This window comes from Hyperolius riggenbachi, chromosome 11 (genome assembly GCF_040937935.1).
Source record: "Hyperolius riggenbachi isolate aHypRig1 chromosome 11, aHypRig1.pri, whole genome shotgun sequence".
In the NCBI taxonomy this organism is placed as follows: domain Eukaryota; kingdom Metazoa; phylum Chordata; class Amphibia; order Anura; family Hyperoliidae; genus Hyperolius; species Hyperolius riggenbachi.
In genome coordinates this window covers 7,540,153-7,561,596 of record NC_090656.1, presented here as the reverse complement: position 1 = coordinate 7,561,596, position 21,444 = coordinate 7,540,153, and the positions used below count along the sequence as shown (strand labels likewise).

General features: G+C 47.5%; 1 protein-coding gene across 1 annotated transcript in view; it reads left to right on the top strand.

Annotated features, from left to right (window-relative positions):
• The window catches only part of DNAJA2 (DnaJ heat shock protein family (Hsp40) member A2), a 57,404-nt gene that overhangs the window by 9,908 nt on the left and 26,052 nt on the right, over nucleotides 1-21,444 (top strand). The gene's annotated exons all lie outside the window — the stretch shown is intronic.

Here is a 21,444-nt window from a genome sequence, read left to right as displayed (position 1 = left end):
ACCCTCATGCAGTACGCTAGGCCGGCTCTGCGCGGACGCTCTCTTCCTGTCATCATGTGCGCCCGGCAGATGCGTCCCAGGCGCACATTGATTAATGTGCGCCTGGGACGCATCTGCCGGGCGCACATGATGACAGGAAGAGAGCGTCCGCGCAGAGCCGGCCTAGCGTACTGCATGAGGGTCACAGGGCGCCCTCACAGATGAATTACAATGCCGCCGCCACCGGAGGAATTACCAGGAACGGAGGGGGACGCAGCCACAAGGGAGGTGCGGTAAGAGACCACGCACCTCCCCATACACACAGCGTCTAGCCCCTCCCACCCCCGAAAATAAGCCCTAGCACACATTTCCTCCCCAAAAAGAATATAAGACAGTGTCTTATATTCGGGGAAAGACGGGTAGGTGCAAACGTAATTGGCGAAAATAAAATTGATTCTGATTTGGGGGGGGGGGGGGGAGATGCAGGCAGGTGGCGTCTTTAGGTGCGTTGTATGGGTTGGCAATAGATCTCTCTCCGATCAGAGAAATTCTTGTGGTCGATCTGCCCATACATCGCCTGATATCTGTGTACGCTAGATGAAACATGGCCTCTGACTGCCTCTGCCGAAAATCGAGTGTGTGTACAGCAGCCCCCGACTACCCCAACCACCCCCCCCCCCCCCCCAACCATATGACCAGAGATCAACCTGGCACATCGAAACAGCCAAGAGCCTTGTTCTCCCCACTCACCTGCCCCTGTGTGACGTCACTTCCATGTCGCTCCATCAGACCCCCTCCCTGCATAGCAACGCTATATACAGCATCAGCCCTGCAACGTCACCTGAGGTATCACATCCCAGTCCCCGCCGCACGACAAGCCTCATACCTGTGTGCACGGCTTAACCCAGTGCAAAGTCCCCGGTCAGCTGATTATTCTGCTTCCTCTAGATAAGAAACATTTCAGTAATATGTATAATATGTGTACTGCCAGATGCTCGGACGCCCAAGATGGCAATCTGGTTCAGTCCAGAGCTTTTGTTCACACTATGGGCTTTATTCACTAAACCGTATACTCGTATCACGGCCTCAAGCAATTGCGCGTGAAAACGCTAGTGCGGCTTTAATATGAGTTATCACGGTTTAGTGAATCAAGTCCCATGAGCGTTTCCGTTTTTTTTTAAGCGTTGCCAATTTAAAGATCGCCCTAAGGCCTCTTGCACACTACATGCGATTCCAATTTGCGATTTTTAATCGGTACTGCATGCTGCGTTCTTTTAGTTTTGTTTTAATAGCATCCAAGGAAAATCAGAATCGTAATCGGAAACACAAATCTGATTTGCAGGGGGGGGGCCTCAAAGCGCTTGTGCAATGTTTTCCTGTGAGAATGTTCACATGTGAGCGTTTAGATTTCTTTGAAATTCGCAAACGCGCTACAGGCTATAGGGAAATTTTATTGCCGAGCGCTTTTATGAATAAACTAGTAAAAAAGTCACTTTAAGTAATTAACCATGTTGACACATCCTGATCGCTTGTGGGTATGGCAAATATGGCAGCGTCGGTAAGGTTTTTTATTTTTAATATGCCCTAGTAGGATCTACTTATTATTATGGACTATGAGATGTGTTAAAAGTATCTCCTGTCCTTATTTTTGAGCTAACGGCCAAATCCCATTATTCCTTTTGTTGCTATAACAATTTTGCTGCATGCGAATCAGAGTTTCGTTGCTCGCTTGGATTTATGGGTATTGTAGTTCCTTTCAATGCGTCTCTATGGACGCGTGTACAGGGCGTATGACGTCTGACGCTGTCCTATGCAGCCGTACCTGAGCTCCAATCACGGAGTGTGCGGCATTCCCGGAAGAGGCTGGGTTCGTCTCCGTCTTAACCCGGAACTAGCCGCCCTCCCGATTAGGTGGAACGCAGCGTGACCAAGTGTCTTCGTGACACGAAACGTCCGTCGCTCTTCGCCATTCTTACCCGCCACCCACCTCCTCCACCACCATTGCCTCACAAGTTGGTATGTTACCATAAAGACCGCTATAAGGGATCCAATGTGATTGATTTGTCACTGCTGAAATAAACACGAGTATCAGAGGACGGAAGGTGCACGTATTTTTTTCTTCTTCTTACTACAAACTAGTAAAAAAAAAGGCCCGCCTGTAAAAAAAAAACCAAAACAAAAAAAAAAACACGGGCGCTAGGTCACAGCCGCTATCCCCCATAATGCGCGCACAGACGCGTCCCGCACCACTCTCTGAAGTATAGGCACACAGGGAGCTGCTTGCTTGGCAGGTGGAAAAAGCTGTTATTTCCCACAATGCAATGAGAACCTCTGTGACCCACAGACAGCAAACTGTCAGATCCGTCCCTGTGTCCTAACTGCCCAGGCTGCGCACATGCTCAGTACAAGAAAGCCAGGGACACACAACCATTCAGTTGATGACACAGGGACGCTTGCATTTTTTTGTATAGGATACATTGTATTTATTCATTTCTGGGTCAGAGTTCACTTCCTGGCTAACGTCAGGAAGTGAAAATCATAATCACTCAGCAAAAGCACTTTTCTAAGCACAAAGCGCAGGGAAAAGTGCTTTTAAAAAAAGCTCAGTAAATCAGTGATTGTGAGTTATGTGAACAAGGCCTTAGACCCCGTTTACACTTAATCAGTTGGTATGCGTTAGTGCGCGTTAGTGTGCGTTGGTACCAGGGCTGTGGAGTTGGAGTCGAGGAGTTGGAGCAATTTTGGGCACCTGGAGTCGGAGTTGTTTTCATAAACTGAGGAGTCGGAGTCGGATGATTTTTGTACAAAATCCACAGCCCTGTTAAGTATTAGACTAAGGAGTCGAGGAGTCTGAGCCATTTTGGGTACCCGGACTCGGAGTCGTGGTTTCAGAAACTGAGGAGTCGGAGTTGGAGTCGGAAGATTTTTGTACCGACTCCACAGGCCTGGTTAGTACGCGTTTTTCCATAGCAGTGCATTGGGAAGAAGAATTCAGTTAAAACGCGTTAAATGTCAAAGGTGCCATAGGAAAACATGGGCATTACTTTGAGAATCAGTTTTCTTTCTGTTTTAACTGAGAGCAACAGATTAAAGAGAAACTCCAGTGAAAATAATGTAATAAAAAAAAAGTGCTTCATTTTTACAATAATTATGTATAAATGATTTAGTCAGTGTTTGCTCATTGTAAAATCTTTCCTCTCCCTGATTCACATTCTGACATTACATGGTGACATTTTTACTGTGGGCAGGTTATGTAGCTGCTCCTAGCTGTTTTGGCTGTTAGAGACAGCTGTTAACAGCTAATTCCTGTCTGTGAACATTGTTACATTGTGGCAGTTTGCCCAGAGTACCGCGGTACGCAGAGCTTCTTGTGGGAGGGGTTTCAGCACAAAATCAGTCACACAGCGCCCCCTGATGGTCTGTTTGTGAAAATCATTATATTTCTCATGTAAAAGGGGGTATCAGCTACTGATTGGGATAAAGTTCAATTCTTGGTTGGAGTTTCTCTTTAAGTGTAAAAGGGCCCTAAGTGAGGGAAAACCATGCTGTGCAGTGAGTTGTAATGACAATGCAGGCCACAGTCAAAACTTTCAGTATTTTAACAGTGATGGTGGTCACACACACCATACAATTAAAAGATCCAATTTTTCACCAATTCGATAATTTCAATCTGTTCCGAAAAATTGAGCTTTTCTTTGTTTTCAATGGATAAATCCAATCGAATTTCACTTTTTGGGTTTTTTTTTTTTTTTTTTTCTTGGAGATGTTGGATTTCCCTTTTTTTTTTTTTTTTTTTTTTTTTTTGGGGAGGGGGGGGGGGGGGGGGGGGGGGGGAGATTGGACATGTTGGAAATTTGAGGCCAACTTTATCAAGAATTAAAAATGGATTGTCAATTACTTGATGTACAGTTCCAATCAATTTTTTTCTGAGCTTTCAATTATTTTCTTCATGATTGGGGAGAAATTGAACATAGGTGTGTGGTACGTTGGTCAGATTTTTGAATTGTTGCAGTCTGAAAATTTGATTGCTATTCTTGACTTGAACAGATATTTAAAAAATTGTATGGTGTGTGGCCACCTTAAGGCAGTTACTGGGGGTCCTACGTTGGGCAGCTTGGCTGGTTTGATATCCAGGTGTGAGCAGGATTTTGGTCTGATAGCCAGGCGGGAGCAGGATTTTGGTCCGATAGCCAGGCGGGAGCAGGATTTTGGTCTGATAGCCAGGCGGGAGCAGGATTTTGGTCCGATAGCCAGGCGGGAGCAGGATTTTGGTCCGATAGCCAGGCGGGAGCAGGATTTTGGTCTGATAGCCAGGCGGGAGCAGGATTTTGGTCCGATAGCCAGGCGGGAGCAGGATTTTGGTCCGATAGCCAGGCGGGAGCAGGATTTTGGTCCGATAGCCAGGCGGGAGCAGGATTTTGGTCCGATAGCCAGGCGGGAGCAGGATTTTGGTCCGATAGCCAGGCGGGAGCAGGATTTTGGTCCGATAGCCAGGCGGGAGCAGGATTTTGGAAGCGCCGCTGAGTTGTCCAGGCGTGAGCAGGATTTTTGTCTGATATCCAGGCGGGAGCAGCATTTTGGTCTGATATCCAGGCGGGAGCAGCATTTTGGTCTGATATCCAGGCGGGAGCAGCATTTTGGTCTGATATCCAGGCGGGAGCAGCATTTTGGTCTGATATCCAGGCGGGAGCAGCATTTTGGTCTGATATCCAGGCGGGAGCAGCATTTTGGTCTGATATCCAGGCGGGAGCAGCATTTTGGTCTGATATCCAGGCGGGAGCAGCATTTTGGTCTGATATCCAGGCGGGAGCAGCATTTTGGTCTGATATCCAGGCGGGAGCAGCATTTTGGTCTGATATCCAGGCGGGAGCAGCATTTTGGTCTGATATCCAGGCGGGAGCAGCATTTTGGTCTGATATCCAGGCGGGAGCAGCATTTTGGTCTGATATCCAGGCGGGAGCAGCATTTTGGTCTGATATCCAGGCGGGAGCAGCATTTTGGTCTGATATCCAGGCGGGAGCAGCATTTTGGTCTGATATCCAGGCGGGAGCAGCATTTTGGTCTGATATCCAGGCGGGAGCAGCATTTTGGTCTGATATCCAGGCGGGCGCAGCATTTTGGTCTGATACCCTGGCGTGAGCAGCAGTTTGACTTGATATTCAGGCAGGAGCAGCATTTTGGTCTGATATCCAGGCGGGAGCAGCATTTTGGTCTGATATCCAGGCAGGAACAGCATTTTGGTCTGATATCCAGGCGGGAGCAGCATTTTGGTCTGATATCCAGGCGGGAGCAGCATTTTGGTCTGATATCCAGGCGGGAGCAGCATTTTGGTCTGATATCCAGGCGGGAGCAGCATTTTGGTCTGATATCCAGGCGGGAGCAGCATTTTGGTCTGATATCCAGGCGGGAGCAGCATTTTGGTCTGATATCCAGGCGGGAGCAGCATTTTGGTCTGATATCCAGGCGGGAGCAGCATTTTGGTCTGATATCCAGGCGGGAGCAGCATTTTGGTCTGATATCCAGGCGGGAGCAGCATTTTGGTCTGATATCCAGGCGGGAGCAGCATTTTGGTCTGATATCCAGGCGGGAGCAGCATTTTGGTCTGATATCCAGGCGGGAGCAGCATTTTGGTCTGATATCCAGGCGGGAGCAGCATTTTGGTCTGATATCCAGGCGGGAGCAGCATTTTGGTCTGATATCCAGGCGGGAGCAGCATTTTGGTCTGATATCCAGGCGGGAGCAGCATTTTGGTCTGATATCCAGGCGGGAGCAGCATTTTGGTCTGATATCCAGGCGGGAGCAGCATTTTGGTCTGATATCCAGGCGGGCGCAGCATTTTGGTCTGATCTCCAGGCGGGCGCAGCATTTTGGTCTGATATCCAGGCGGGCGCAGCATTTTGGTCTGATACCCTGGCGTGAGCAGGATTCTGGAAGTGTCGCTGAGTTGTGGGGCTAGCGGATGAACATTGCTGGAAATCCCTGTGTCATGCTGAAGGCTGCTATTGTTGTAATGAACATTTTGGATGCTGTGTGGTTGTCGTAAATAAAGATCTTGGCTGCTGAGGCTCATGTTTACAATTGTGAAATTATAAAATGGCTCGTGTGGCAATCATATCCATTTATAATGAAGCCAGCTTTCCTTTCTGTAGAATACCATGAGACCTCTTTCACACTGGGACATTTTCATTGCGTTACCCATTTTTACCGCAGGGTAACGCTAAAGCAATGAAAGTCTATGGGACATTTCATACCTGCCATATTTTTGGCGTTGTGCGTGCACGGAAGGGTATTTTTTCAATACAATTCCGTGCAATTTTTATTTCAGCCACAGGAAGTGAGCACTAGAGCGTCACTTAGTTTGGCTTGCAGCCAGAATTGAGATTTCCACGCATTGCCACAGGTATCTCCAATGCCTGTTTTTAGCGTTAGTGTGATGCGTTCGTCCAATTGCACCACACCTGTAACGCTGGTTGCTGGTGTGAAGCTATTGGCTGCCCACACACTGCAGACAGAGTTTGAATCGGTTTCCGCATGAATTGGATTCAAAATCGGGCAGCAGAGCTCTCACCTGTCCTGCTAGCGTGTTTCCTCCCATGTCCGGTGGTGTACTCCCTGTGTCCCCTCCTCTCTGTGTCATGTGACGGCATGGTTTAAACCAGCGGACACAGGACGTGCGCAAGCGGGGCAGGTGAGAGTACAACCAAACTCTGCATCAGTCGTTGCCAAATCGCACGCCGCTAGCAATGCTCTCCCGTCCTGCGCCAATCGGGCAAAGTGTTTCGGCCTGCGTGGTTGACCGAATCAAACGATAATGCAGCGTATGCGTTAGTGGTTTCTGGCAGATTTGATCACAGTGACTAAATCTGCTGTATATGGCTGGGTAAGATCGACTAATGTGGCCAGCTTAAAGGACACATCCGCACAGATTAAAAATAAAAAAAATCCACTTACCTGGGGCTTCCTACAGCCCCATGCCTGTTCTGTGCCCACGCCGCAGTTTCGCTCCACGCTGGTTGTCCTGGGTCCCCCTCCGGCGCAGGTTTCCTACTGAGTCGAGCCGACGTCATCTGGACTGTACAGCGCAGGCGCAGAACTACTGCGCCTGTGCTGTACAGTCCAGATTATGTCAGGGCGACCAGTGAACCACACGCTGGAGCGCAGTGGGAGCCGACGCGGAAGCTGACCTGGCGAGGTCGGCTTCGCCACTGGAGCTGCGGCGAGGGCACAGGACGGGTGCCAGGGGCTGAAAGAAGCCCCAGGTAAGTGGATATTTTATTTGTAATTTCCTCGGACCACTCCTTTAAGCATTTGTAAATCTATGTACACATTCATTGACTACTGTCAATCCTTATAGCTTCAGGCGACTGGTTTTCACCCTGATCTCTGCACACCCACGTTGCTTGGCTGTCTAGTATGTGACGAAGGCACACAGGCAAGAGAACCCACTGCCAAATTATGGCGTTGACTGGAGACTTTAAAGGGGATGCTAAGAATTCTAACTACCCTGTCAGTTGTACAGGTAGTTCCCGGTTAATGAACGAGATAGGTTCGTTGTTAACCTAAATCTGTTTTTAAGTTGGAGCATTGTGCCATTTCTGTCCCTTGTACTTCCTCTGTGCCTCCAGTGTCCCCCTCTGTGTCACCTCTGCCCCTGTACATGCTTATACAAGTTTAATAGACATTTTTTCTTTGAATTTTTTAAAATTGATTTTCTCCACGTCTTATTTGAATTTTTTTTTTACTTGTTCCCATGGAAACACAGAATCCATGCCATTCATATCGGCGGGTCGTTCGTAAGTCGGGGACTACCTGTATGCAGCTTTGGAATTGGCCAATCAATTGCATTTCCTGTTGATTTTTAATGGCTTTGTTTGAAGCTGCATTATATACATTACGTTTGTGAGCCAGAATGCTTCTCATCCAGTGGTTGGATCATGTATTGATTATGGGCTCTGACACAGGAGACCAAGTTTGGAATCGCGGATCTTCCTGTTTCGTAAGGAGACATTGGGCAAGACTCCCTAGCTCTGCTACTGCCTACTGAGCGTGTCCTAGTGGCTGCAGCTCTGGCTCTTTGAGTCCACCAGGAGAAAAGCGTAATATAAATGTTATTTGTCTTGTCTGTCTTCTCTACTGCTGAGGCCGCTAACTAATCAGCGATCAGAGCACGCACTATAGATGGCTTTCTGGTGTTGCTCGTCGATCTGCTGGTGTGGTTGGCGTTTTGGTTGCATATAATGGAGTGATTTGTGTTTTCAGTTGACAAGTGCGTGCTTGGCTGCAGCTGAGAATCGAGATTGTGCAGAGCTTGTGCATGGCAGCATCACCCTAAAGGTAGCCATACATCTAGCAATGTATGGGGCAGATCATCCAAGAGACAGATCTCTCTCTGATCGAACCTGATTGGAGAGAGATATGTTTCCTGCCCATACACCGCAGGCAGATTCCCAATCCATTTCAGCCTGAAAACCTTCGGGAATCGGCCTCGTGACACCACCGCCGTCAGTAGCCCCCAAATGTTATATGTGCCCCCTCAGTGCACATGCATGGAAATACTTTACCTGTCCAGCCACCCGCTAGTGTCCAGGGGCACCATCATGTTCTTTGCGCCGTCGTTATAGCGCATGTCGTTACCGCCGTGCACCTGGTCAACCACGTTGGGCCGAGATTTCCCAGCATGTATGGTTGATGCATTTGACTGATTTCGGCCGAACATGGTCAAATTGTTGATCGTGCTTTCTCCTAGGGGGTTGCGGCCGCGCACATGTGCAGTGGCCACCGACCTAGCCGTGTCGGCGGCTGCTACATAGGGGAACCCAGGAGACTAGCTTGTAGCGGAGCTGCAACGAGGGACACATAGGCTTCCAGGGTTAGGAGGAAACCCCAGGTAAGTAGATCTGATTATTTTTTTTTTTCATTTTCCCTGATATTTCCTTTAAGGCAGGGGAAACACTCGACTGTTTTCATGCGCGGTTTCTGCACAGTAAAACTGTGAATGCAGGTTAATCAACAGATTAGTTCGCATGTAATACATTTTTCCTGTGCAGAAAAGAAAAACCTAATTCTGCAGTATTAACCTCCTTAGCGGTCTGGATGAGCTCAGCTCGTCCATTCTCGCCGGAGGGTGCCGCTCAGGGCCCTGCTGGGCCGATTTGTGTCAAATAAAAAGGAGCACAGGCAGCCGGCACTTTGCCAGCCGCGTGTGCTACCTGATCGCGCGCAGCGGCGAAAGAGGGTCCCCCAGCCGCCCGAGCCCAGCGCAGCCGGAACAAACAGTTCCGGCCATCGCTAAGGGCTGGATCGGAGGCGGCGGACGTCGGCTGACGTCCATGACGTCACTCCGCTCGTCGCCATGGCGACAAGGAAAGCGAAACAAGGAAGGCTGCTCATTACGGCCTTCCTTGTAATAGTTTTTTTTTTATTAAAAAAAAAACCCTCCCGCAGCTGCCCTGGTGATCTTAATAGAACGCCAGGGAGGTTAAAGGGCTTGTTCACATCATGCACAACGCAGACGATTGCACGCCATGTGCGCTGCTATATGTTGCACTGCTCTTGCAATCAGAAAGCATGCAGCACTACGCAAGCACAGCACATCACAGCGCAGTAGATGTGAATGGCAAATGGGCTGTCTATGCCCTTCTGCCATTCTTGCGTGTCGCACATCATACGCTCTTCTAAATGAGCACAGAAGGGCGTCATGATGTGAACGAGGCCTTATTCTGCACATTTTGTCAGTTTTCTCTATCAATTACATTAGCTGCTGTAAAAAAGAAAAGTGCACGTTCTGCATACAAAATTTAACGAGTGTTATATGCACAGAGTGGGTTACTGCTTGCTTGGTCAGTGGAAAGAGCTGTTATTTCCCACCTTGCAATGGGGTTTACAGACAGCAAACTGTCAGGGCCATGGTCATGACATCACACTATTGGGGGTGGGGGGGTTTCACCACAATATCAGCCACACAGACATCCCTGATGATCTGTTTGAGAAAAGGTAAAGATGTCTGGTGGGAAAGGGGGTCTCAGGATTGAACTTCATTCCAATCTGTAGCTGTGTTAAAGTTCCTCATTAATAATAGACTATCATTTATTAGCCCTCCTGCGCACACATAAGGTAATCTGTGAAACACGCACCATTGGTGTGACTTGAGGATAGGTGTTGGACTCTGACACAGTAGACACTGGAGTACTCAGTAGACAGTTGGAGGATTTGGATAGGTGTGACAAGTTACTAAAATTAGCACACCTATTTATCGTTACGCCTGTGAAAGCTACTGAGTACAGTTTAACTGCCAAAACCTGCTTCTCACCTTCAGCTGTTCAAAACCCCATCATTACCAGTCTGAGGATTGGGTAGGTGGCATAACAGGAAGTGGCCAGTTCATAGGGATCAAGCGGTTGTATGGCAAGTACAAGTTTGTATTTTTCACCACTTTTTCCACCACTACAGTATATCATCGTCCTTTGTGACTTCATCTAAGCCAAGTGGACGTAGATATAAGTCGTGTAGCTGAAGCAGTGCTGTGCTCGATTGGGCTTGATCCTGTGCAAAATCTCCAGCACTATCTGCTGCAGCACTAATTGGTAAAAGGAAATATATGTTCCCTGAGCCAATAAGATTGATTTTTACCAGGGCTGTGGAGTCGGTACTAAGATCCTCCCGACTCCTCAGTTTATGAAACTATTGACTCCGGCTCCAGGTAACCAAAATTGCTCCGACTCCTTTGTCTAATACTTACCAGGGCTATGGATTTGGTACAAAAATCATCCAACTCCGACTCCTCAGTTTATGAAACCTCCGACTCCGGGTACCCAAAATTGCTCAGACTCCACAGCCCTGATTTTTACCATTAAAAATACTTTTAATTTCTGAGTTCACAGTGAAAAATACAGTCTACTGTAGCATTATTTCAGAATCGGACATCTTCACCATAAATTGTGACAGGAAAGTATTAGGCCATGCCATGCACTGATTGCCCAAGTCTTACCTCATACAGTCATATTAGGCCATGCCATGCACTGATTGCCCAAGTCTTACCTCATACAGCTGTATTACGCTATGCTAGAGGCCTGCATCGGGTCAGGTACCCATTTTGATTTTAATAGGGTTGCGGGTACCAGATTTACCAGAAAGGGTTGCGGGTCTGAAAAATTAGACCCGCGCAATCCTTTAATCCATGCCATGCACTGATTGCCCAAGTCTTACCTCATACAGCCATATTAGTCCATGCCATGCACTGATTGCCCAAGTCTTACCTCATACAGCCATATTATCCATGCCATGCACTGATTGCCCAAGTCTTACCTCATACAGCCGTATTAGGCCATGCCATGCACTGATTGTCCAAGTCTTGCCTCATACAGCCATATTAGTCCATGCCATGCACTGATTGCCCAAGTCTTACCTCATACAGCCATATTAGTCCATGCCATGCACTGATTGCCCAAGTCTTACCTCATACAGCCATATTATCCATGCCATGCACTGATTGCCCAAGTCTTACCTCATACAGCCGTATTAGGCCATGCCATGCACTGATTGTCCAAGTCTTACCTCATACAGCCATATTAGGCCATGCCGTGCACTGATTGCCCAAGTCTTACCTCATACAGCCATATCAGTCCATGCCATGCACTGATTGTCCAAGTCTTACCTCATACAGCCATATTAATCCATGCCGTGCACTGATTGCCCAAGTCTTACCTCATACAGCCATATCAGTCCATGCCATGCACTGATTGCCCAAGTCTTGCCTCATACAGCCATATCAGTCTATGCCATGCACTGATTGTCCAAGTCTTACCTCATACAGCCATATTAATCCATGCCGTGCACTGATTGCCCAAGTCTTACCTCATACAGCCATATCAGTCCATGCCATGCACTGATTGCCCAAGTCTTCCCTCATATAGCCATATTAGTCCATGCCATGCACTGATTGCCCAAGTCTTGCCTCATACAGCCATATCAGTCCATGCCATGCACTGATTGTCCAAGTCTTACCTCATACAGCCATATTAGTCCATGCCATGCACAGATTGCCCAAGTCTTACCTCATACAGCCATATCAGTCCATGCCATGCACTGATTGCCCAAGTCTTGCCTCATACAGCCATATCAGTCCATGCCATGCACTGATTGTCCAAGTCTTACCTCATACAGCCATATTAGTCCATGCCATGCACTAATTACCCACGTCTTACCTCATACAGCCATATCCGTCCATGCCTTGCACTGATTGCCCAAGTCTTACCTCATACAGCCATATCAGTCCATGCCATGCACTGATTGCCCAAGTCTTACCTCATACAGCCATATCAGTCCATGCCATGCACTGATTGCCCAAGTCTTGCCTCATACAGCCATATCAGTCCATGCCATGCACTGATTGTCCAAGTCTTACCTCATACAGCCATATTAGTCCATGCCATGCACTGATTGCCCAAGTCTTACCTCATACAGCCATATCAGTCCATGTCATGCACTGATTGCCCAAGTCTTACCTCATACAGTCATATTGGTCCATGCCATGCACTGATTGCCCAAGTCTTACCTCATACAGCCATATTAGTCTATGCCATGCACTGATTGCCCAAGTCTTACCTCATATAGCCATATTAGTCCATGCCATGCACTGATTGCCCATGTCTTACCTCATACAGCCATATCAGTCCATGCCATGCACTGATTGCCCAAGTCTTACCTCATATAGCCATATCAATCCATGCCATGCACTGATTGTCCAAGTCTTACCTCATACAGCCATATTAGTCTATGCCATGCACTGATTGCCCAAGTCTTACCTCATATAGCCATATTAGTCCATGCCATGCACTGATTGCCCATGTCTTACCTCATACAGCCATATCAGTCCATGCCATGCACTGATTGCCCAAGTCTTACCTCATACAGTCATATTAGGCCATGCCATGCACTGATTGCCCAAGTCTTACCTCATACAGCCATATCTGTTCATGCCATGCACGTATTGCCCAAGTCTTACCTCATACAGCCATACTAGTCCATGCCATGCACTGATTGCCCAAGGCTTACCTCATACAGTCATATTAGTCCATGGCATGCACTGATTGCCCAAGTCTTGCCTCATACAGCCATATCAGTCCATGCCATGCACTGATTGCCCAAGGCTTACCTCATACAGCCATATCAGTCTATGCCATGCACTGATTGCCCAAGTCTTACCTCATACAGCCATATTAGTCCATGCCATGCACTGATTGCCCAAGGCTTACCTCATACAGTCATATTAGTCCATGGCATGCACTGATTGCCCAAGTCTTGCCTCATACAGCCATATCAGTCCATGCCATGCACTGATTGCCCAAGTCTTACCTCATACAGCCATATCAGTCCATGCCATGCACTGATTGCCCAAGTCTTACCTCATACAGCCGTATTAGGCCATGCCATGCACTGATTGCCCAAGTCTTACCTCATACAGCCATATTAGTCCATGCCATGCACTGATTGCCCAAGTCTTACCTCATACAGCCGTATTAGGCCATGCCATGCACTGATTGCCCAAGTATTACCTCATACAGCCATATCAGTCTATGCCATGCACTGATTGCCCAAGGCTTACCTCATACAGCCATATCAGTCTATGCCATGCACTGATTGCCCAAGTCTTACCTCATACAGCCATATCAGTCCATGCCATGCACTGATTGCCCAAGGCGTACCTTATACAGCCATATTAGGCCATGCCATGCACTGATTGCCCATGTCTTACCTCATACAGCCATATTAGTCCATGCCATGCACTGATTGCCCAAGTCTTACCTCATACAGCCATATTAGTCCATGCCATGCACTGATTGCCCAAGTCTTACCTCATACAGCCGTATTAGGCCATGCCATGCACTGATTGCCCAAGTCTTACCTCATACAGCCATATTAGGCCATGCCATGCACTGATTGTCCAAGTCTTACCTCATACAGCCATATTAGTCCATGCCATGCACTGATTGCCCAAGTCTTACCTCATACAGCCGTATTAGGCCATGCCATGCACTGATTGCCCAAGTCTTACCTCATACAGCCATATCAGTCTATGCCATGCACTGATTGCCCAAGTCTTACCTCATACAGCCATATTAGTCCATGCCATGCACTGATTGCCCAAGTCTTACCTCATACAGCCATATCAGTCCATGCCATGCACTGATTGCCCAAGTCTTACCTCATACAGTCATATTAGTCCATGGCATGCACTGATTGCCCAAGTCTTGCCTCATACAGCCATATCAGTCCATGCCATGCACTGATTGCCCAAGTCTTACCTCATACAGCCATATTAGTCCATGCCATGCACTGATTGCCCAAGTCTTACCTCATACAGCCATATTAGTCCATTTCATGCACTGATTGCCCAAGTCTTGCCTCATACAGCCATATCAGTCCATGCCATGCACTGAATGCCCAAGTCTTACCTCATACAGCCATATTAGTCCATGCCATGCACTGATTGCCCAAGTTTTACCTCATACAGCCATATCAGTCCATGCCATGCACTGATTGCCCAAGTCTTCCCTCATACAGCCATATCAGTCCATGCCATGCACTGATTGCCCAAGTCTTACCTCATACAGCCATATTAGTCTATGCCATGCACTGATTGCCCAAGTCTTACCTCATACAGTCATATTAGGCCATGCCATGCACTGATTGCCCAAGTCTTACCTCATACAGCCATATTAGGCCATGCCATGCACTGATTGCCCAAGGCTTACCTCATACAGCCATATCAGTCCATGCCATGCACTGATTGCCCAAGGCTTACCTCATACAGCCATATTAGTCCATGCCATGCACTGATTGCCCAAGGCTTACCTCATACAGCTATATCAGTCCATGCCATGCACTGATTGTCCAAGTCTTACCTCATACAGCCATATCAGTCCATGCCATGCACTGATTGTCCAAGTCTTACCTCATACAGCCATATTAGTCCATGGCATGCACTGATTGCCCAAGTCCTGCCTCATACAGCCATATCAGTCTATGCCATGCACTGATTGCCCAAGTCTTACCTCATACAGCCATATTAGTCCATGCCATGCACTGATTGCCCAAGTCTTACCTCATACAGCCGTATTAGGCCATGCCATGCACTGATTGCCCAAGTCTTACCTCATACAGCCATATTAGTCCATTTCATGCACTGATTGCCCAAGTCTTGCCTCATACAGCCATATCAGTCTATGCCATGCACTGATTGCCCAAGTCTTACCTCATACAGCCATATTAGTCCATGCCATGCACTGATTGCCCAAGTCTTACCTCATACAGCCATATCAGTCTATGCCATGCACTGATTGTCCAAATCTTACCTCATACAGCCGTATTAGGCCATGCCATGCACTGATTGCCCAAGTCTTACCTCGTACAGCCATATTAGTCCATTTCATGCACTGATTGTCCAAGTCTTACCTCATACAGCCATGTTGGTCCATGCCATGCACTGATTGCCCAAGTCTTCCCTCATACAGCCATATCAGTCCATGCCATGCACTGATTGTCCAAGTCTTACCTCATACAGCCATATTAGTCCATGGCATGCACTGATTGCCCAAGTCTTACCTCATATAGCCATATCAGTCTATGCCATGCACTGATTGCCCAAGTCTTACCTCATACAGCCATATTAGTCTATGCCATGCACTGATTGCCCAAGTCTTACCTCATACATTCATATTAGGCCATGCCATGCACTGATTGCCCAAGTCTTACCTCATACAGCCATATCAGTCCATGCCATGCACTGATTGCCCAAGTCTTACCTCATAGAGCCATATTAGTCCATGCCATGCACTGATTGCCCAAGTCTTGCCTCATACAGCTGTATTAGGCCATGCCATGCACTGATTGCCCAAGTCTTACCTCATACAGCCATACTAGTCCATGCCATGCACTGATTGCCCAAGTCTTACCTCATACAGCCGTATTAGGCCATGCCATGCACTGATTGTCCAAGTCTTACCTCATACAGCCATATCAGTCCATGCCATGCACTGATTGCCCAAGTCTTACCTCATACAGCCGTATTAGTCCATGGCATGCACTGATTGCCCATGTCTTACCTCATACAGCCATATTAGTCCATGCCATGCACTGATTGCCCAAGTCTTACCTCATACAGCCATATTAGTCCATGCCATGCACTGATTGTCCAAGTCTTACCTCATACAGCCATATTAGTCCATGCCATGCACTGATTGCCCAAGTCTTCCCTCATACAGCCATATCAGTCCATGCCATGCACTGATTGCCCAAGTCTTCCCTCATACAGCCATATCAGTCCATGCCATGCACTGATTGCCCAAGTCTTACCTCATACAGCCATATCCGTCCATGCCATGCACTGATTGCCCAAGTCTTACCTCATACAGCCATATCAGTCCATGCCATGCACTGATTGCCCAAGTCTTACAAATCTTTTCTTTTGAATGTCCAAATGAATGATACTTTATGGATTTCCCCTTGAACAATTTATACAGCTGTCCCCCTGCAACATGTTTCCAGAGTTGTACACAAATGAAGTTACCAGGGCTGTGGAGTCGGAGTCGTGGAGTCAGAGTCGTGGAGTCGGGCAATTTTGGGTGCCTGGAGTCGGAGTCGGGAAAAAATGCACCGACTCCGACTCCTAATGAATTTGTAACTGTAATTAAAATAGAAAACATGATAAAATGTTCTATTTCTCAGATAATAGTCATTAAAAATAATGTATATATACAGTATATATACAGTAATAGCTGTGCTTAGTCCACAAAAATGAAATGAACTAATCAAAATTAGTTACTTGTGCTGCTTTAATAAAGCAGTCCCCATATTTTTAAGGTCAGATATACACATCTGATTGTGGCTGTATATATGATGTGTACACAGGAATCTCTTATATATACTAAATAACATCTATGCTGTAAGAATAAAGCCTGATGTGTAGCTGTGTCACTAATAGAGATGGTCAATGAGATGGAAATAATTCTGCTTTGATGCTGATTTATGCAAATGTATGCACTCCCTTTGCTGATGAAATCAAATAATTTGATCTGTTGTTAAAATTTGGTTTGGTGGCTACAAATTAAAGGGTACCTGAGACGGATGAAAAGTAAAGTGTTATACATACCTGGGGCTTCCTCCAGCCCCCTTCAGGCTAATCAGTCCCTCGCTGTCCTCCACCACCCGGATCTTCTGCTATGAGTCCTGGTAATTCAGCCAGTCAGCGCTGTCCGGCCGCATGCCGCTCCCACCGCCAGGAACATTCTGCACCTGAGCAATAGTGCTGCACAGGTGTAGTATGCTCCTGGCGGCGGAGTGTGTGCATGCGCACTACGCCCGACTGGCTCAAGTACCTGGACTCATAGCAGAAGATCCAGGTGGTGGAGGAGGACAACGAGGGACTGATTATCCTGAAGGCGGCTGGAGGAAGCCCCAGGTATGTATAAAACTTTAATTTCATCTGTCTTAGGTTTACTTTGCTACACAGTAGTACTATACTCTACATATGCACTCCCCACAGAGCTTCAGGGAATCCACTGAGAATGCTGTGCACATTGAACACAGAGGTGTTGTCTATCACCCATAAACCTGGTTCAGATTGTGCATGAAGAATGTAATAGAGGAAGAATCTCCTCATTCCCCTGCAGAGTACCTGCACATCATTCTTACATGCAACCACACTTACATTGCCTAGGGCCTGATAGATGTTCTTTGTTCCGGTTTGTACCTTTTACAAGTAATCTTACCAAGGACTAGTTTTAGTCTAAAGGGAATAAATATAGTAGTCTACATATCCTTCTCACTTCAGTTGTCTTGTAAAATTCCTAAGCGTTGGCAGTTAAGAGACAAATTCCATGTTACATACTTTTAATCAACAAAATTGTAATATGCAAATTAGAGGAGTCGGAGTCGAGGAGTCGGAGTCGGTGGAATCCTAAACTGAGGAGTCGGAGTCGGTGGATTTTTGGACCGACTCCACAGCCCTGGAAGTTACCGCAATGGCCTGAATGCTGAGATGTCTCCCAGGAATAGGTCTGTGAGGTCACCTGCGGGTAGGAAAATCCATGATGTCATTGTTGGCCGTGGACGGTATTAGGGATTCGGACGCATCTGTCATATGCTAATTATATTCTTGTGTACTGGGTAACCGCAGTGTGCGCTCATACACGGCTCACAATTATTCCCTTACTCATCTCTTATTGTCGTGTAGACGACAGACTCACACCGTTGTGATTTTATCCATGTGTGGCCAGACAGCGTGTGAGTGACGTAATTATAAGGCTGGGATTATAATGAGCTGTTGCTATGCCGTTAGTCGTGAAGTTCCCCAATGATGCATCGGATTAAGAAATGACATCATCATCGCTGGTCTCTGGCATTTTCAGTCGTTTTTTATGATGCAGGATTTGATCTGAGGAAACTGCAGTGCTTTGTGGGCTTGCAAAAGGGATTCACTAGCACTCTCAAAAATGGCGATATGGACCTTGGTCTAAAAAGTTTGGAGGCAGAGGATCAGCAGGACAGCCAGGCAATGTGCATTATATAAAAGAAAATGTCAGCCTCCATATCCCTCTCACTTCGGTATCATGTGGTGTATATTTTGGTATTTGATGGATTACCGGTATTGCAGTGCAGGGAGAATGGATGGAATATGTGATACAAAAAGCATTTTCTTTCTTATTGTACTGACAAGAAAAGAGCAAGTCCAAGCTGCGTAAAATTCAAATATATTTTTGTATTTGTTCAAAACCATTGTCCTAGTCTTAACCATTTTACTATCTAATAATGTTGTGAAATTAGGGAGATATGTTTTAATATTAATTTTCTTATTTTCCTGAATCCTGTAATTAGCTTTCCCCTTTTCTCTGCTCGGTTTCCTCCTTTCTGTAACCTTCTGAATGGCTGTCTGTTACTGACGGCTCCAGGCTGGAGACACCGAACATCTCACTTGTTACGCATGTGATAATGGCCTCAATTCACTAAGCTTATCGCCTGTCTATTTAATAACGTTTCTGAGCTGTTTCTACTGTCATCACCATGGTGATAAGGCATGTAGTATTCACTAAACAATGTACCTCAGGCAAACCGAAACTTAAGGCTGCTTTCACAGTGGGACGTTACAGGCGCAGGTTAGAGCAGCCAGTAACGCAGCCCAACTCACAGTAATGAAAAATCAATGGGCTGTTCACAGTGCCCACGTTGCGTTACATAGTAATGCTGGACGTTGTATGAAAGTGCAGCATGCTGTGCGTTCTAAGCGGTTTTAGCCGCGTTAGACTACTTGCACATGAGCAGTGATTTGTTTTTATTTTTGGGCAGGAGAGGAGGAGGGGAGAGTCCGCTATTGCGGCCAGTCACATGGCTAATTATTATTCACTGCACTGCAGTGTTTACTTCCTGGAGCGGCCGCTGATTGGCTGGCGGGACCACGTGATGCGGAGTGTTCTGATCACGTGGTCTCCGCAGTCTGTAGGACAAAAAAGGCGCACCAAGAGCCACTTAATGCAGCTCTATGTAGCGTCCTCCTAATACCATCACCATGAGTTGCGTTACGGGACGTTATGCGACCTTAACGTCCCCTAAAACGCAACGTCCAAATGTGAAAGAGCCCTTACTGTTCTGTCTTTAAGTTAAGAAGAGATCTCTAAAGTTAACATTTCAATCCTTAAAATAACTCCAGAATTCTAAAGTTAAAGACAGGCTGTTAATTAACTGCGTGTGAAAATAACTATAGATTAGGACTGAAGTGATAGGATAAGTCTCTCACTGTAAAAACTTATCTCTACACCTTAACCACTTGCCGACCGCACGCTTATACCGTGCGTCGGCAAAGTGGCAGCTGCAGGACCAGCGACGCAGTATTGCGTCGCCAGCTGCAGGCTGATTAATCAGGAAGCAGCCGCTCGCGCGACCGGCTGCTTCCTGTCAATTCACGGCGGGGGGCTCCGTGAATAGCCTGCGGACCGCCGATGGCGGCTCGCAGGCTAAATGTAAACACAAGCGGAAATAATCCGCTTTGTTTACATTGTACGGCGCTGCTGCGCAGCAGCGCCGTAAGGGCTGGTTCAGACGGACGCTTGCAGAGCGTTTACTGCCAGCGTTCAGGGCTTGGTGTTAAACGCTCCCATTCAAGTGAATGGGAGCGTTTGTACCAAGCTTTCAAGTGCGTTTACACAAACGCGGCGTTTGGGTCCCGATTTTTCCCTGGCGTTCAAGGAGCCCCTGGAAGCTACATGTAGCTTCCAGGGGAGGTTAACCGCGACAGGTAATGTTCCCCTACGGGAAGAAAAAACGCGACCGCATCCAAACGCACACGAACGCTGCTGAACGCGACGCCAGCAAACGCAACGCCTCCAAACGTCCGTCTGAACCAGCCCTAAGGCAGATCGGCGATCCCCGGCCAATCAGCGGCCGGGGATCGCCGCCATGTGACAGGAGACAGCCTGTCACTGGCTGCACAGGACGGATAGCGTCCTGTGCAGCCCGGATCTCCGGGGGGACCAGGTAGGAGGGGGAGGATTTCGCCGCGGAGGGGGACTTTGAGGTGCCCCCCCCCCCCGCAACACCCGGCAGGCAGGAGCGATCAGATCCCCCCAGCACATCATCCCCCTAGTGGGGAAAAAAGGGGGGCGATCTGGTCGCTCTGCCTGCACGCTGATCTGTGCTGGGGGCTGCAGAGCCCACCCAGCACAGATCAGCTAAGACAGCGCTGGTCCTTAAGGGGGGGTAAAGGGTGGGTCCTCAAGTGGTTAAAGGATACCCGAGGTGACATGATGAGATAGACATGGGTATGTACAGTGCACAGCACACAAATAACTATGCTGTGTTCCTTTTTTTTCTTTATCTGCCTGAAAGAGTTAAATATCAGGTATGTAAGTCGCTGACTCAGTCCTGACTCAGACAGGAAGTGACTACAGTGTGACCCTCACTGATTAGAAATTCCAACTATAAAAACACTTTCGTAGCAGACAATGGCTTCTGAGAGCAGGAAAGAGATAAAGAGTCAATAGTTCATAGATTTTAGCTCTGGCATAGTTCAAAGAATGTGTCATTGAGCAAAAACAACAGTTAAAAGTTAAAAATTAGATTTAAGCATAAAATAAAACTGTGGAATATCTTAAAGGACTTACGAGGCCAAATTAGTGAAGAAAGTTAATTACTTGCATAATCTTTTACGGCACGGACGACGCCCTTCATGCCGATCCGCCGGGTCCCCCCACTCATAGCGTGGATCGGGGAGGTTGGCCCTAGAGCTGCGCAGCCGCACTCGCGGCTATGCGGACTGCGCAGCCGCAGCCAGAGCAAGCGGCCATTTTGGAAGAGGAAGAGCAGCGCGACCCGGGCCGTGGTGTCGGGAGCCGGCCCGAGGGGCTAATGAGCGGGGGGACCCGGCGGATCGGCACGGAGGACGTCCTCCGTGCCGTAAAAGATTATGCAGCTAAT